This window comes from Lagenorhynchus albirostris, chromosome 11 (genome assembly GCF_949774975.1).
Source record: "Lagenorhynchus albirostris chromosome 11, mLagAlb1.1, whole genome shotgun sequence".
NCBI classification, from domain to species: domain Eukaryota; kingdom Metazoa; phylum Chordata; class Mammalia; order Artiodactyla; family Delphinidae; genus Lagenorhynchus; species Lagenorhynchus albirostris.
The window spans coordinates 47474320-47492855 of record NC_083105.1 but is presented as its reverse complement, the minus strand read 5'-3'; the positions used below and the strand labels follow the sequence as shown (position 1 = coordinate 47492855).

Below are 18536 nucleotides of genomic sequence, written 5' to 3'. Positions count from 1 at the left end.
GTATTAAAATTCATGAAAAACAGTAAAGCCACAGGTTCTGTGTTATTTATTTGTATATATCTCTTCATTACGTATAATGTTGAACACATAGAAGAAAACTAACCCAGGAGATATTTACCTTAATGTTCTACATAGACTCATATGTTAAGAGGCTTTTTTTTTTTTAACTAAGAAGTATATTTTATTGTCATAGCCAGAATGTGAGTAGCATGTTTATATATAAAACAAAGTTTAAAAAAGTAACAGTTATTCATATTGTGTGCAAGAGGAAGGAAGGGAAGGAGAGAGAGAAAGAGACAAACACTATAGGGAGAGGAGGTGTGTATGATAAAGTTTCAAGAAACAATACATACTCCATATGCTGTGTACTTCCATTTTGTTAAAATGCAAAACAAAACAGCAAACACCATAGGTGAAGGTTGCATTATTTATAATTGGTATCCTGGAAGAGTGTGTCCTTACCTTCCCTCCCCTTTCCTTCATCATTCTTAACCATTAGTGCAATGATTTGAGATTGTGAGGGAGGTTTTTTTTGTGTGTTAATTTATGCTGAAAATTCCCAGGACACAATCAAGTATTTAGAAGACTAGCATAATGTATTTAGGTCTTTGGGGAACTTTTAATCATGAATCTGTTGAGTCTCTGCTCTGTGTAAAGCAGTAAATTATTTAAATGGCGTGTCTTTTAGTCAATAGGGATAATTTGTTCCAAGCAGTCTTCACTTTCTCCAAATAACTGAAGACATTAGTATAGTAAGGCCACAGTTCCTGGGTAATGTGTCTTTTTTTAAAAAAAAAATTTATTTAGGCTGTGCCGGGTCTTAGTTGTGGCACGTGGGATCTTCATTGCGGCATGGGGGATCTTTAGTTGTGGCATGTGGGATATTTAGTTGCAGCATATGGACACTTAGTTGTGGCATGCATGCGGGATCCAGTTCCCCGACCAGGGATTGAACCTGGGCCCCCTGCATTGGGAGCATGGAGTCTTACCCACTGGACCACCAGGGAAGTCCCAGGGTAATGCGTCTTGACAGTTAGGTAATCACCTTGATTTTTTATTTTGGAATAGGTATGTTACTTTCATTGTACGATAAGCAGTGGGTGCATCTAGTAACAAATTAAATGTACAGTTTAGAAAGAAAATATTCCTACAAAATATTTTCTGATTAATGACATGTTAAAAAATCAGATTCTGTTGAGTATAAAGAACTGAAGCCAATAAGTGTTATCTCATAGTGTCAGGAACTATGTTCTCTCATGTTCTACATGAGAGAATTTTCCGGAAAAGGAAAATTAGGAATTATAACTAATAATTTTTTTGTAAATTTTAAGAAGTTAATGAAAAACTTTAATGTATGTATGTGTATGTATATATCTATACATCAGGAGAGAAAGAGAAGTATTTCAGACATCCAGAAAACTACAGAAACTATTTTGGTAAATATCTGTTACCCACTGTATTAAGTCTTAACATTTCTTCCCTGACTTCTCAGCGCATATGGAATAGCCATCAGTCACTTAGAGTTGAGTCAGGTTAATCATTATGAATGAATACTAATTAGTGAGCTATGCTGTGCCTCACTTACTCTTACTCAGTTCCCTTAGAGCTAAATGTAGCATATTCTTCTGATTCATCCCTAATGCTACATGTTTCTTATTAATGTACAACAGTGAACCTTCCTCTTTTGTCCTCTTATTTAAAACAGCTGTGGAAGAATGGAACAAATTTCTCAAATGAGCAGCCTGGATTTACATGTTACTCCTATGGGGCAAATGTGGTATTTGTGACTAATAGTTTTATTCCAGTTTACTGCAGATTATAACAGTGAAAAAGAAAGACTGAGATTTTGCATTTTGGAGCTGTCTTTTTCTGGTTTGGACAAGTTATTTAACCACTCTGTTTTGTCAATACCTTTCCCATAGGGAAGCTCTGAGAATTAAGCAAGCTAATGTAAATTTCTGGCATACAGAAGTTGCTCAGTAAAAGGTTGCTTTAATATCACTAGCCTTTTTTCAAGTGGTTGAACTTGCTGAAAGTCTGATTTCCAGATGAATGGGGTCATTTCTGCACAACAATATTCAAGAGTTCTCTTCACGTCCCTCCCCCAAAAAGCAGATTTAACATTAGATTCATCATCTAACTCTTAGAACCCCAGCTGATTGTTTTCATAATACTTCTGGTTTATTTTTTTACGTAAGGTCTGATAGGCACATAACAAATGCTTTGTGAGCCTTAAACTAAGTGAAAATAGATTGTTCAGATGAAAGGTATGTGGATAAGTCAGTTTTGGGGCAATTCTAGAGAACTCTTGCCAGAACTGGTATCTTTGTTTTGGTCTTCAGAGACTATTAAATATGATCACTGAGTCATACTTGCTGTTTTCTCTGTCCCCTGGCTATTTCTCTTAAGACCCTGAAGCTTGGCCACCACACGCAGGATGTTTAAAAGGCAGCGTAGGCCTTAGCCCAGGAGGAGTTTGTTTATTTAAAGAAAAATAATTAAGTTCAAACATCCCTACCATGTCATAGCTAGTCTAGTCATGTTACAGTTAGTGAGTTCTTTTGATTCTCTCTGGTGGTCATGGTGCCTAAAAGGTAACAGATAAATGTGGAAGTAGTTAAACTTTTTCTGAGATTACTTGGAATTTTATAATGTAATCTCAAACAAATCCCTAAAGGAGTGGGAGGAAAGGGAATGCCATTTATTTTGCTAGTTGTTTTTTAATGGGACTCATATAATTCAAGTCTTTCACCACTTCTTTCTAGGGTTATGATACAGATGATTTAAAAACAAAAGAAAAACTGAAAAAAAAAAAGCCACGCACACTATGGTAGCTATATCTTCATTAATTCTTTGAAGTTTGGACCATAAGAATCTTTTAAAAGAAACAGTATAACTTCATAGATATTTAGATACAAAGATACGAAAATTGATTACATTTGTGTTTCAAATGATTATCATCTCCAAAATTTATTACTGACGTATCCTTACATATTCTCTGCCAGATGAGGAAATCCGAGGCAGATATTTTGGGCTTGCCTGGGGTACCAGGGTGTATCTCTTTAATTAGATAACTTTTAAAAACCAAGTCCTAAAGGAAGTGAAGGAGGAATTAGTACAAGTCCTGAGGCACTGAAGTGAGAACATGCTTGATGTGTTTAAGGAAAGAGGTCAATGTGCCTAAAATGGAGTGAACAAGAGGGAGAGTGGTAGGAGATAAGATTAGAGTTGAGGAAGGTAAAATCAGATCGTGGTCCTTATGGTCTTTGTAAGGATTTTGGCTTTGAAACTGGTGAGATGTACTCAATTAGAGGGTCTGAGCAGAAGAATGACATGATCTGATTTTCTTTTGAAAAGGACTATTCTGACTGATTTGTTGAGGTGAGCAAGGGAAGAAGCTAGGAGATCAGATGGAGAACTATTACAGTAATGCAGATGAGAAATAAGGTGGCTTGGACCATCATACGAGTGGAGGTGGTAAAAGTGGTCATATTATGGATATCTTTTGAAATTGGAGCTCCCAGGATAAATACCTAATGAATAGTGATGAATACTTCTGCGCATGAACTCTGGTTGATCCTTTTTTAATGATGTTAAGGTTAATCACTGGGTTCAGGTTTTGTAGCCTGATTATCCATTATAAAGTTTCCCATCAACCTTTTATCTAATGGTTTTAGCAACCATTGATCAATTTTTAGATTTATTATTTCATTAACTATTACAAAATGGGTATTCTCTAATTCTGTCATTCCTTCTACATTTATTTTTTGGAATCCTATAAAAGAGGGCTTTCACTTACTGACTGCCTGGTTACTCTGGGGGTACCTTTCATATAAGAAAGGCTGGATAAATACTTGATTCTTTTCTATTATCAATTTTCAGGATAATTAGTTCTTGCTCTAGTGACAACCAAAGATGATGGATTTTTTAAAAAATACATTTAATGTTTCAGTCAGTGGTAGTCATTATCATTTTGATGTTCAAAATGTCATTATCGTTTGATGTTCATTTGACTTTAAAACGTGTCTTCAAAGTAGAAACTATGAAACAAGATATATTCTGAGGAGTCTAACTTGCATGCCTGTCCTTTCCAACTTGCTTTCTCTTTTCTCTGTAGACAACCATTTAAAAATGATTTTGGTTTATTCTTCCACCGCTTGTTGAAAGGAAGAAAAGCAGTTCTGTAATAATATTCGTATTCCTCCCCCCAATTTTTTTTACTAAAAGAGCAGCATTTTGTGGAATATTAATTCAGCTACAGGATGGGAAGTAGGGGGTACTACTGGGTTGCTTGAGGGTTATTGTTGAGATCAACTTTTCACTCCTTATAATAGATTTATTCTTATATTCCTAGCTGTCTCCTCAAAGAACATACATGTTTGCAAAAGAAAAAGACCCTCACCCACACTATTTGGCAATATTTAGGAAGATCACACGTCCAGCAATTCCCCTTCTAGGAGTCTTTCCCAGAGGTTGCACTAATAAAATTACAAAGTAATAGATGCCTTTATTCTGTTCCTTGAAGTTCGGGGACCATGTCTTGATTGTCATTTATTTATTTATTTTTTTGTGGTACGCAGGCCTCCCACTGTTGTGGCCTCTCCCGTTGCGGAGCACAGGCTCCAGACGCACAGGCCCAGCGGCCATGGCTCACGGGCCCAGCTACTCCGCGGCATGTGGGATCTTCCCGGACCGGGGCACGAACCGTGTCCCCTGCATCGGCAGGCGGACTCTCAACCACTGCGCCACCAGGGAAACCCTTGATTGTCTTTTAATTATGGGCTTTGTTTGTTGGCGAAAAGAAACAATACTGATGATGTAGTTGGCATTAACATTAATGGTGTATGTGTGGAAGAAATGGCATTTTGAGACTGCCATTTTGACATACTGTCAGGTTAAATATTTCATCAATTAACATTAAATCATTCATAAAGTTATTCATTCTTTCGATGAATATTTACTGAACACTTAGGGCATGGCAGTCATTGTCTTAGGTGCTCGAGAGATACCAGCAAATAAGACAGAAAAAAATCTCCTTTGGAGCTTAGATTTCTTATAGATGTGAGGGAGAAGCAGACAAGCATAATAAATAAGCAATTAACTTACTGTTTTCAAATGTGCAATTTTAGGGAATTCCCTGTCAGTCCAGTGGTTAGGACTCGGCGCTTTCACTACGTGGGCCTGGGTTCCGTCCCTGGTTGGGGAACTAAGATCCCGAAAGCTGCACGGTGCAGCCAGAAAAACAAAAAACAAAAACAAAAAGCCAAATATGCAATTTTAGGGTTCCTTTTCTATGTCTTCCTTTCCTCTTTTTCCGGTCTGTAAGTGGCATCCTTAGGAATTGCAAGAGTGTGATGGGTGAAAGGGATTGAGGACTGAAGCGGTTGTAGATTTTTATACTGAGAATGTGTAGCATAACTGTATAATTGTGGTCCCTCCCACCTCATTCTCAGCCCAGTTAATGTTTTTTATTAGAAGGTTGCTTAAGAACTGTTTTGATAGTTCCCTCTAGTCACTAATATTTAGATAATTGTCCTTAAAGATTTTATATTTTTGTTATAATATGTTCTTAATTACATCTTTATTTCAGAAATGACCATTAAGAAGTAGATGCCCAGATGCCAAAGTAATGAAACAGTCAATTTGTCATAAAGTAAGATGCAGCTGTGGCTTTTCAACCAGATTAGTAAGTGTGGCCAAATTTTTTTTTTAACTTTATACTTACTTTATCTACTTTGAAAAACATTTAATAAAAAATATAGTGGACTTTTAAAAAAGTGTCAACTTGTATTTCTGTTTTTCCTTTGGGTTGTAGAACAAATTCTAGCATATATCTCTAGAAAATGTATGTTTTTGCTTTACTTTTTTAAGAACTATAAAGTTAATATTATAAAATTTTAGTTTTGAGGAAATATATGAAAAAGAGTCACTATAATAATGCTCTCCAAATACAGCCACTCTTACAGTTTTTGGATATTTGTTTTCCCTTCTGGTCTTTGTTCTACACATTTTAAAAAAAAACAAATTATGATCATAGTGTTGTAAAGAGTATGCTTCTTGTATATCTTTTAAAATTAAATTTGTTAAGATGTTTCTTCCTGGGAATAAAAATACCCTTCAGAATAGTGTTATTGGAGTGATGAAAATGTTCTAGAATTAGGTGGTGGTGATGGTTGTGTAACTGAATTTTACACTTTAAAGGGATGACTTTTATGACATGTAGAATAGCTAAAAAAAAAGGTACCCTTCAGAATATCAAATCTTGGCAAGAGTAAAACCCAATTAAGTACTAATGTCTTAGAATATGAAAATGTGCCACTCATTATTATGTACTTAGCAAAAATGATTTGATAGTAGAGTATTTTTATAATACAATAATACATTTTATAATAAATATTTTAATGAAGATAATAACATACTTTTATTATTTGAGACTTAATATTTCTTAAGCTTTGTTAATACCAAATGTCATAATAATCTAAATGTACTATGCTAGCATTTTGTAACTTTTCATTTTCAAAAGGCTTTCTATTTGAAACTAACATTTCAACTTTTCTACCTGAAATTTTTTTAGGGACAAAATTGTATCTATTTTTCTCAGAAGAGAATTCCACAAGGTAAGACATTGTTAATATAGTAATAAAACAAATATGGTTGAATATAGGCTTAATTGCTCTGGCTTTTTTTTTCTTTTTATCCTTTTCCCTTACTTATTTCATAGCTTTTCTGGATTATTACAAGATTCTCACAATTTGTTAGCTATTCCTTTACAACCTCAGAATTTGCTAGCAAGACACAAGTCATCTTATTTGAAGTTAGGATTAAAAGGGTATGATTAAAGTAGTCACCTTGAAACTCAAATACTGCTTTTCATAGTCACAGCTTATTCCTAGCATCCTTAGGAGTGGGTTTGTCCATTTTGAGAAAAAAGTTCTTTTCTTTCATTGGGGCCCATTTACCTTTTACTTCAATGGATAGTACTATCTAAGTGACATTAGGGAGTAGTGGGTTCATAGAAGCTCTCTTAGAGGCTTTAAGTTAAAGGAGATTATTTTGCAATGCTTCCACCTATGGAAATTTTGTAGCTCCTATATTTAGTTTAAAAAGTGGAATGCTTCCTACCAGCTAGATAATAAGAGATTGAGTAACAGGTAGTATTAAAGAAAAAAATCCTGAATGATCACCTTGACAATGGATTTTAAATCATCATTGATGTACATTATCATTCTCTTTAGACTTCTGAAGGATGAAATGTTCAAATGAGTAGATAGTAAAATTTCCTTATCAGTGTGCCTACCCTATGCCAGATACTTAAAATCAATTGCTTGGCAGCATTAAGAGCTTACTTTGGTTAAGTTTTCTCAGGAACTTTTGGCATAGGTAGTAGTGGTCCTTGCAGAGTAATTCAATCTGTCAACTGGAAATGCTTATAAAGTGAATTATTCAGATCAATAACTTTCTCATTTTTTCTCCTTTTTCAGTATCCTATGTCTTGAGGGTAACATTCACCCTCAAACACAATTTTTCCACCTGCTTTTGAAACTGCCACAGATTTAGTTAATCAAGTCAGTTTTTATCCTGATAACTGAAAATAAAGCGTTAAAATAAAGGGGACCCACTAGCTGATAAGGAGGAAGGGAGAGCAAATTTCCAAGTTTTCATTTACAAGTTTCTTGTGAAACTCTTTTGCCCTATTTTTTTCTTCTACTTAACAGGGGGTTAAGGGAGGGGATCCTAGAACCTGTGTATAGCACTATCTGATCTTCCAGGGCACTACTCAAAGGCATTACTTCAGGAGAAATCCAGATCCTTCTTTTCCTGGACCACAATGCTTAAAGTAAAAACAAAAACTTCAAAAAATTTAATCTTAGTGAACTTGATCTGTTACATCTTTGTCACTGTTCTTTTGGCAAATAAAATGTAAATCTCAGACATCAGTACAATGTATGTTATGATACAATGATGATGAATTATATTGTCTGTACCCTTAGGGTTCCCCTGTACCTGTTCAATAAATATATATTTTTGTACATACCAGGTGCTTTCATAATTTTTTTAGAGTAGAAAATAATCTAAAAAAGATTATTCACGTTTATATAGTATTACCCTGCTACACAGTTAAAGGTATTAAAGGGACAGTGACAACTTAAATTATTGTTAACCCTACACTTAAAAATGGCTGAAATGGTAAATTTTATGTTATGTATATTTTATCACAATTTTAAAAATTACTGTTTAGAATTTGGGGCAGCTTTGTTTGTTATGAAAGAGGATGGCTTTGTCTGAAGTACCAGTTTGTTGTTGTTGTTTTTGCCTCTGTCAAGAGGCCCTCTCCTGCCACTATTCTTCTAGGTCCCAGTAGCCACACTTCCCTTTACCCTTTGGACTGTGAGGTGGTAACAGCTCTAGCTCTCCACTGTTGCTAAGCTGGGGGAATTCCCCCTTAACCCTACCATAGTTGTGTAATACAGGTTTAACTTCTGGTATCCACTATTGACAGTTCAAAGACAAAGGAGTAAAGAAATGCAGAGAATTTCATGTTAACTAGTCCAAAATTGTATCTCAAAACATGTTGCTGCTTATGAGACACAATGTAATTTAGATGCATGCAGAATTTAAAATGCACAAAAATTTGCATCTTTTTATACTAGCTATTGTACCTTGTTTTGGAGTGCCATTTAAAAAGAAAAATATCAAGCTGAGAGTTGAAGAAAAAGTAATCCTTACAAAATACTACTATACTCAAATGGGAACATGGCCTGAAGTGTCAGGGTGATGATAAGGTCCCACAGACAACCATGGATTTAAATAAAGCAGTAAGAATTCCATAGACGGGAGAAAGGCCAGGTATCTAAACAGTCACATGATTATCTTCTCCAATATTGAAGTACCAGTTTTTAACCTCAAGTACAGGAGTATTGAGTTAATGATATTCCTCAGTTTGTGTCATACCCATTTATCACTGGTTCGTTAAAGGACTGTTCTTCCATTTTCTTTTATAACTAGTCCCTATACAAATGACCTTTAAATGTGTTTGGTGTGTATTGTTTTGTTTATATCTTATAAAAGGTTTTATTATTTTATGTGCCTGTGTTTTAATTATACATTAGGTCTTAATCTAATTCTTATAGTCCCCTCCACCCTCCTCCGTCTTATTTTTTTCTAAGATCTGACCATGTTGCTGAGTGTTCTTCTAATTTGTTTTGTCCATCTGGTACACTGTATTCCAGGTTGTCTATTAAAACGAAGCTATTAAATGTAAAATTTCTTAAATGTGTAAGGCACATAAAATGAGCATTTACGAAAAGGTCAATTTGTGCTTATTTCTTAATATTAGAATTGAAGTTGAGGAATGCGAATTAGATCCTGTGGAAGATTAGAGGAAATATAAACATCTGTTTAGAAGGCTGTCTATCTAGGAGTCCGTTAGAACAGTCAAAGAAAAGAACTGTAGGGCCTAACAAAAACATAATTTTTGTCTAGAAACAATATATTAAAATGCTTAGGTCTCAGTGTTAGCTGGTAAAAAGCCTTATGGTTGAAAGATAATACCAGTAATGTTAATAGAACCTCCCCATTATCTGTTGCTTGTTATTTTCTCCATTAAATTATATATGAACGTTCATCTTATTTCTTTCTATTACTTCACTGAAGCAGAATCATGTTCTGTGAATTTCCATCACTGAATCTAACACAGAGTAAGAACAGTACAAATGCAAGATTCTAAATTTGGGATGCAGAAAGACAGTTTCATCTATGGTAAGCACAGTATCAGCAGAAGTAACTTCTCTCGGATCCCCTAACTAGAAATTGTCAGAAAGTGGGAAGTTTAGAATGTCCAAGTCTGTGGTGATGATATGCCTTGTAGTCGAGAAGAGGGGAGAGGGGAAAACTCCTAGGAGAGGATAAAGTGGGCCCTGACATTACATTAAGGAGGATAATGACAGCACTGATCAGATCAGGGATGGGCTTCTATCAGGTCGAAAAAGCTAACAAGGTACCTTCTGGGAGCACTTTCTTTTTGTGAAAGGGGGATCTTAGGGGCACTTAGTTCTGGAGGCCAGGCAGAAATGTGGAACTGATTCAGTAGTAGTGGAATGGAAAAGGGTAAGGGAATTCACATTTGCTAAAAGCCAGTGTTGAGGCTTTTTGAAAGAAGTAGTTATTTACATGTCAACACTTAAGTATTTGTAAAATCTTTGCTGGGAAGACTGGACCCTCTTGATATTGATTTGGTATCCCATGCATTGTTGAATACTCCCCACTCTTTTTAAAAAATAACAATTCAGGTAACATAGTCCCTTTCTCTGATTTCTTAAATTTTTGAGTATTTTGTATGGCATAATAATTTCATGATTTTTACTTTGTTATGTTAACACATGCCGTAAGTAGGACAGATAGTATTATCATTTTACAAATGAGGAAACCAGTAGCAGAATTAGCTTTAGATTCTTTTTACTAATCTACACTGCCACCCTATCAATGGATATTTTGCTCCATATAGAAGGTGTAATTACAAGGATAGTTTTAACATGAAAGAAATGTTTCTAACCAAAAAGAACCTCATAGCCTGAGAAGTTTAAAAAACACACATATACAAACAAAAATAAAACCAATAAGTAATGTAGATGGTATTCACTTAACCTTAACATTCACTGAAACAGCACTTAATAAATTAATATGGATTTTGTCCATCAGTTATATAGAAAATTATTTCATAAACTTTCCAACTTATAACAAATACCATAAATTTAAATTTTTTTAGTTTTGAACATGCCTGTTAACTATACTTAAAAATTAGGTGTTTAATTTTAACAAGTGGGGATTAGAATCCTTTTGTGGGTATGGAACAAGCAGTTTGATCTCACATTATTTCAGAATACGGTAATCCCTCCCTCCCAAATAATTTGTTTGCAGTATGAAAATCAGGCAAACTGTATTATAAACCTGTATCTTTTATCCTGAGAGACTTACTTTGGTTCAGACCCAGCTTTAGTGGTACAAGCACAGATCAAGATTGGTTTTGAGTAATCCAGTGCTATCCTAGGTCATTCTAAGTCTGGAGGGTCCTCAGATATACTAATCATTTGGTCTCAATACCTAGTTTACTTTAGAGCCTGTGGAAAGATTTCACATGTAGATGGTGGGATAAAGGGATACAGATCAACTCATAATCTATTAAATAGATTGGAGTCATAGCACTTCGAAGCTTAGCAATGTTTTTGTTGTTCAGAAATAGGCTATGACAGGTCTTCTGACTGATTTCTTATTATATATTAAGGCTTCAGATGTTACAGTTCAATTTAAGTAAATTTTAACTTTCAAAAATGTGGATAGCTTCATCATTTTATAAAAGAATACAGTTATTTCAGATACATTTTTGTTTCATGTTCCATTCTTCCTTAGAATTCCATATGAGCTTCCTTGATTTTATTTTTTAGCCATTTGCTTTTAGATTAAAAAAAAAATAAAAGAAAGAAAACCTCAAAATAGGTTGAAACTCGACACAAATTGCTGCCACAGAACAAAAGTGCTGATCAAGTTAAATCAACCCCTGCAATGTGTATTGAAAGGAAAACCTCTCCTCTCTCCCCCAATTTGAAGAACAAGCATATTCCCTGCCAAGAAGGGCTGACTTTAAATGGAGCAGCTGTCCATATTAGGAGCATAGGGTTGCTAAGGTGACCATGGCTGTTTGGAGAAGAATGCAGCTGAGAGGGCAAGTTCTTGATGTGTGAGCTGAGGGAAGGAATGTGGTGTGATTGTGCATCATTCCTCGTAATCACATGCTCACAAAGTGCTGTGTGGGCAGCATGTAGAAACTACAAGTCTGAGTGCTGGAGCTTGTGTGTGGTTAAAATCGTTTTGTTTTCATGTGAGCCAGAGACTTACAGTTTAGGTTGAAAACATTTATCTTGTATATATATGTGTGTGTTTTGGGTAAAGGGAAGGATGTTTTTGATGGTGGATGAAATGGGAATGGATTTATTTTCCTTGATGGACATATACCTTCATATTGTTAAAAAAATTTATCTTGGGATAAATGTTCTTTCCAACTCATTCCTTTCAGTCATATATACAGTGTTAATAGTTTCCCAAGTACATGAGGTGTTCCTTGTAATTGCGTTTATTTCTTTTCCATTTTTAATTTCAGAATTATTTGGAAGTCCTAAGAATATGTTGTCTATTTGCTCCATTTCTTCTTCTTTTTTAAAAGTCCTTACTATTTCTCCAAGGGATATATTATCTTAATATATTAACTGTTTCTTCCCTAAAGCATCCAAAGATAGGTTCTGGATTTTGGTAAAAAATATGATTGAAGGAGCAGTGGGAAAGGTCAAAGAAACATCCCACTTACCTGAAACACTATTTAGATTTTACCACGGGCATCATTGCTAATATTTGCAATGAGATACAGACACAAATGTTGATGCAGACACTTACTGAACCATGAGAGTGTGTTTTTTAAAATTCTTGTTTCCAAGTCCCTACAATAACGTGTTGATCTTAAGTGACACTATAAATATAATATTTAAGATGTGAAGTAGTTGGAACATTGACAGCTCTGTGTTACATTAGCATTATATTATTTTGTTCATATAGTCTACTGGCTTTGACATGATTGCTCAATTGAATTATTTTTAAAATATGGAGGGAAGTTAAAAGATTAAAACATTTGATCTTTGGATTCAGTTGGTTAGTTGACATATTTCATGTATATCTTGATAACTTTTGATGACATTCTCTATAAGCTGTATCCTTTTCTCCCAAACACAGTAGAATATAATTGGTTTACATATATACCTCATAATAGTCCTTAACTTTAATATAGTTAAATATATGTTTTTTTTCTTTATAGTTTATCTTAATCTTTCCTTAACTTTAATATAGTTAAATATATGGTTTTTTTCTTTATAGTTTATCTTAATCTTTTCCTATTCAGAGGTCATAAAGATATTCTTCTCTATCAACTAAAAGCTTTATGGTTATACTTTTTACATTTAATTCTTTTTTTTTTGTGGTACGCGGGCCTCTCACTGCTGTGGCCTCTCCCGTTGCGGAGCACAGGCTCCGGACGCGCAGGCTCAGCGGCCATGGCTTACGGGCCCAGCCGCTCCACGGCATGTGGGACCTTCCCGGACCAGGACACGAACCTGCGTCCCCTGCATCGGCAGGTGGACTCTCAACCACTGCGCCACCAAGGAAGCCCTACATTTAATTCTTTAATCTCTCAATAATTGATTTTTGTGAGAGGTATGGATTATGAATTGATTCTTTCTGTATGGATAATTGGTTATTCCAGCACTGTTTATTGAAATAGTTCTTCATTTCCTTCCTGATATGCAAAATTCTCTGTTTCATAAATCAAGTTTTCATATATGGGTGGTTTCCTTTCTGTACTCTTTCTTCTGTATCTTTGGTCTGTTTGTCTACCTCTGAATTATTACTGTACTTTCTTAGATATCTTCAGATACTCATGGTTTTGTTTCCTGTCTTGTTTCTGATCTCAAAGGAAATGCTTTCAAATGTTACCATTTATAATTACACTTGTAGATTCAATAACAAAAAAAACAACCCAATCGAAAAATGGGCAAAAGACCTAAATAGACATTTTTCCAAAGAAGACATGCACACGGCCAGTAGGCACATGAAGAGATGCTCAGCATTGCTAATTATTAGAAAAATGCAAATCAGAACTACAATGAGGTACCACCTCACACCAGTCAGAATGGCCATCATTAAAAAGTCTACAAATAACAAATGCTGGAGAGGATGTGGAGAAAAGGGAACCCTCTTACACTGTTGGTGGGAATGTAAATTGGTATAGCCACTGTAGAAAACAGTATGGAGGTTCCTCAAAAAACGAAAAATAGAGTTGCCAGATGATCCAGCAATCCCACTCCTGGGCATATACCCAGACAAAGCTATAATTCGAAAAGATACATGAACCTCTGTGTTCATAGCAGCACTGTTTACGGTAGCCAAGACATGGAAACAACCTAAATGTCCAACAGATGAATGGATGAGAAGTGATGTATATATATATACACAATGGAATACTACTCAGCCATACAAAAGAAGGAAATAATGCCATTTGCAGCAGCATGGATGGAACTAATGATTATCATACTAAGTGGAATAAGTCAAAAAAAGAAAGACAAATACTGCAGTAATGTAAAATATTACATAGATGAACTCATCTACGAAACTGAAACAGACTCAGATACAGAGGACAGACTTGTGGTTGCCAGTAGGGAGAGCAGGTGGGAGAGGGAAGGAGTGGGAGTTTGGGATTAGCAGATGCAAACTATTATATATAGGATGGATAAACAGCAAGGTCCTACTGTATATATTGCACAGGGAACTATATTCAATATCCTGGGATAAAGCATAATGGAAGAAAATATAAAAAAGAATATAACTCAGTCACTTTGCTGTATAGCAGAAATTAACACAACGTTATAAGTCGACTATATTTCAATAAAATTAAAATCAAATTACACTTGTAGTTTTTTTTTTTTTAAGAGAAAAAACCCTCCTTTATCAAGTTAAGGAGGTTTCATTGTATTCTTAGCTTGTTAAGGGTTGTATTTTGATTGTTTTAAATCATGAATAGATGTTAAGCTGTATTGATAGGCTTTTCTGTAACTCAGAATGATCAAATGTTTTTCCCCTTAACCTGTTAATGTGGTCAGTTACCTTGATTTTCAAATTAGGCTAACTAAGCATTCCTGGGATAAACCCAATTTAGTCACGCTGGATTATCTTTTTTATAAATTACTGGATTGATTTGCTTATGCTTTGTATAGGATTGTTTTTTACATCAGTGTACATGAGTCTAGCCTGTAATTTTCTTTTTTCATATTGTCCTGGTTGGATTTTTTAAAAAATCTCTTTTTTAATGATTATAATTTTTTTAAAATTGTAGTAAAATACACCTTACATAAAATTTACATTCTTAATCATTTTAAAGTAGTTAGTGTTAAGTATATTTACATTGTTCAGCCAGTCTGCAGAACTTTTTGCAAAACTGAAACTCTGTGCCCAATAAAAAACTCTTCCACATTTCCCCCTCCCCATGTCCCCTGACAAACACCAGTCTACTTTTCTTTTTATGTGTCTGGCTGCTCTAGTTACCTCTTATAAATGAAACCATACAGTATTTTTATTATCTTTTTGTGCCTGGCTTATTTCACTTAGTTCATCCAAGTTCATTCATGTTGTAGCATGTGTCCAAAATTTCCTTTTTAAGGCTGAATAATATACCACTGTATGTATAATACATTTTGTTATCCATTCTTCTGTCAATGGAAAGTTATGTTGCTTTCACCTTTTGACTATTCTGAATAATGCTGCTACGAACTTGGACGGGACGTGCATATATCTCTTTGAGACTCTGCTTCAGTTCTTCTGGATATATAACCAGAAGCAGTATTGCTGGATCAAATGGTAATTTTATTTTTAATTTTTTGAGGAACCATCTTCCTGTTTTTCACAGCAGCTGTACCATTTACCTTATACCAGCAATGCACAAGGGTTCCAGTTTCTCCACATCCTTGCCAACACTTCGTGTTTTTTTTCCCCCCAATTTCCTGTTTTTTTGATAGTAGCCATCCTAAGGGTGAGAAGTAATAGCTCATTGTAGTTTTGATTTGCATTTCCCTAGGGACTAGTGATGTCGAATATCTTTTCATGTTCTTGTTGGCCATTTATACATTTTCTTTGGAGAGATGTCTAATCAAGTCCCTTGCCCATTTTTAAATTGGGTTATTTGTTTTTGTTGTTGTTACGTTGAGTTGTAGGAGTTCTTTATGTAGTCTGGATATTAACCCCTTATCAGAGATACGATTTGCAAGGATCTTCTCCCATTCCATAGGCTACCTTTTCATTCTGTGTTTCCTTTGATGCACAGAAGGTTTTAATTTTGATGTAGTCCAGTTTATCTGTTTTTACTTTTGTTGTCTGTGGCTTTGATGTTATGTCCAGGAAATCCTTGCCAAATGCAATGTCATGAAGCTTTTTTTCTGTTTTCTTCAAAAAATTTTGTAGTTTTTAGGTCTTATGTTTAGGTCTTTAATCCATTTTGAGTTAATTTCTATATACGGTGTAAGATAAGGGTCCAAGTTTATTCTTTTGTGTGTGGATATACAGTTTTCCCAGCACCATTTGTTGAAAAGACTGTTTCTTCCCCCACTGAATGGTCTTGGCACCCTTTGTCCTGTTTGGATTTTGATATGATTTAGAAAGTGTTATCCTTTTTTACTGTTCTCTAGAAGAATTTGTTTAAGGTTGTAATTATTTGTTGTTCCTTGACTATTTGGTAGAACTTACCCATAAGAAAATCTGGGCTTGATACTTTTTTAGTGGAAAGATTTTAAACTATGGCTGCTTAATTTTTTTTTTTTTTTTTTTTTTTTGCGGTACGCGGGCCTCTCACTGTTGTGGCCTCTCCCGTTGCGGAGCACAGGCTCTGGACGCGCAGGCTGCGCGGCATGTGGGATCTTCCCGGACCGGGGCACGAACCCGTGTCCCCTGCATCGGCAGGCGGACTCTCAACCACTGCGCCACCAGGGAAGCCCAGCTGCTTAATTTTTTTAATGATTATTCATCTATTCAGGTTCTCTCTTTTATTTTATTTATTTATTTAATTTTCTATTTCTTTCTTTATTTTATTTAATTTATTTATTTGGCTGTGTTGGGTCCTCGCTGCTGCGTGTGGGCTTTCTCTAGCTGTGGCGAGCGGGGGCCACTCTTCGTTGCAGAGTGCGGGCTTCTTATTGCGGTGGCTTCTCTTGTGGAGCACGGGCTCTAGGTGCACAGGCTTCAGCAGTTGCAGCACGCAGGTTCAGTAGTTGTGGCTTGCAGGCTCCAGAGCGCAAGCTCAACAGTTGTGGCGCACAGGCTTAGTTGCTCTGCGGCGTGTGGGATCCTACCGGACCAGGGCAAGAACCTGTGTCCCCTGCATTGGCAGGCTGATTCCCAACCACTGCGCCACCAGGGAAGCCCAGGTTCTCTCTTTTAAATGGTCAGTTGATTTGTCTTTTAAAAATTGATATATAATTCATATACCGTAAAATTCACCCCTTTAAAGTGTAAAATTCAGGGTTTTTTTCCTAAAGAATAATCACAAAGTTTTATAACTGTCACCACTATTTCCAGAACATTTCCATCATCCCAAAAAGAAACCCCATACCCATTAGCAGTCACTCCCCATTCTCCCTTCCCTCATCCTCTGACAACCAGTAATCTGCTTTCTGTCTCTATAGAGTTTTCTGTTCTGGGCATTTCCTATAAATGGAGTCATATATGGCCTTTTTTGCCTGGTATCTTTCACTTAGTGTCATGTTTTCAAAGTTCATACATGTTGTCACTAGTGTTAGCACTTCATTCCTTTTTATGATGGAATACAGTTCCATTGTGTGGATATACCACATTTTGTTTATACATTAATCAGTTGATGCATATTTGTATGGTTTCCATTTTTTGGCTGTTATGAATAATGATGTTGTGAACCTCCATGTACAAGTTCTGTGTGCACATATGTTTTCAAATTTTGGGGGTGTATACATAGGAGTGGGCCTCCTGGGTCATATGGTAGTGCTATTATGTTTAACCTTTTTAGGATCTACCTACCTGTTTTCCAACTCAGTTACATCATTTTATAGTCCCACAAGCAGTTTATGAGGGTGTTTCTCCACATCCTTGCCAATGTTTACTGTTGTCTGTGTTTTTGATTATAGCCATCTTAAAGGGTGTGAAGTGGAATCTTATTGTGGTTTTGATTTGCATTTTCCTAATGACTAATGATGTTGAGCATCTTTTCAGTTCTTTTGGCCATTTGTTTATCTTCTTTGGAGAAATGTCTATTCAAATATTTTGTCTATTTTAAAATTGTATATATATATATTTTTTTAATTTTTGGCGGCGTTGGGTCTTCATTGCTGCGTGCAGGCTTTCTCTAGTTGCGGCGAGCAGGGGCCACTCTTTATTGTGGTGTGTGGGCTTTTCATTGTGGTGGCTTCTCTTGTTGCCAAGCATGGGCTCTAGGTGCATGGGCTTCAGTAGTTGTGGCTCATGGGCTCTAGAGTGCAGGCTCGGTAGTTGTGCCACATGGGCTTAGTTGTTCCGCGGCATGTGGGATATTCCCGGACCAGGGCTCGAACCCATGACCCCTGCATTGGCAGGCTGATTCTTAACCACTGCCCCACCAGGGAAGGCCCTGGATTTTTTTTATTGTTGAGCTGTAAGATTTCATTATATATTCTGGATGTTAGACTCTTTTCAGATATATGATTTTCAAATATTTTTTCCCATTCTTTGGATTGTCCTTCCACTTTTTTGATAATGTCCTTTGAAGCACAAAAGCTTTTTATTTTGATGAAGTGCAGCTTGTCTGTTTTTTCTCTCGTTGCTTGTGATTTTTTTCTTTTTTTTTTTTTTGCGGTACGCGGACCTCTCGCTGTTGTGGCCTCTCCCGTTGCGGAGCACAGGCTCCGGACGCGCAGGCTCAGCGGCCATGGCTCACGGGCCCAGCT

The 18536-nt window shown here is 35.8% G+C and overlaps 1 protein-coding gene across 16 annotated transcripts in view; it reads left to right on the top strand.

Moving 5' to 3' along the window:
• Positions 1-18536, top strand: part of FRS2 (fibroblast growth factor receptor substrate 2) — a 121192-nt gene that overhangs the window by 37209 nt on the left and 65447 nt on the right. For 10 of the 16 annotated variants that reach the window (XM_060165392.1, XM_060165393.1, XM_060165388.1 and 7 more), the window contains 2 exons: positions 5591-5686; positions 6575-6617. The gene's annotated coding sequence lies outside the window, so the exon portion shown is untranslated. Of the gene's footprint in view, positions 1-2765; positions 2831-5590; positions 5687-6574; positions 6618-9654; positions 9760-12864; positions 13255-18536 lie in introns of those variants that run through there. The other 6 variants (XM_060165395.1, XM_060165390.1, XM_060165403.1 and 3 more) reach the window with 4 other exon arrangements.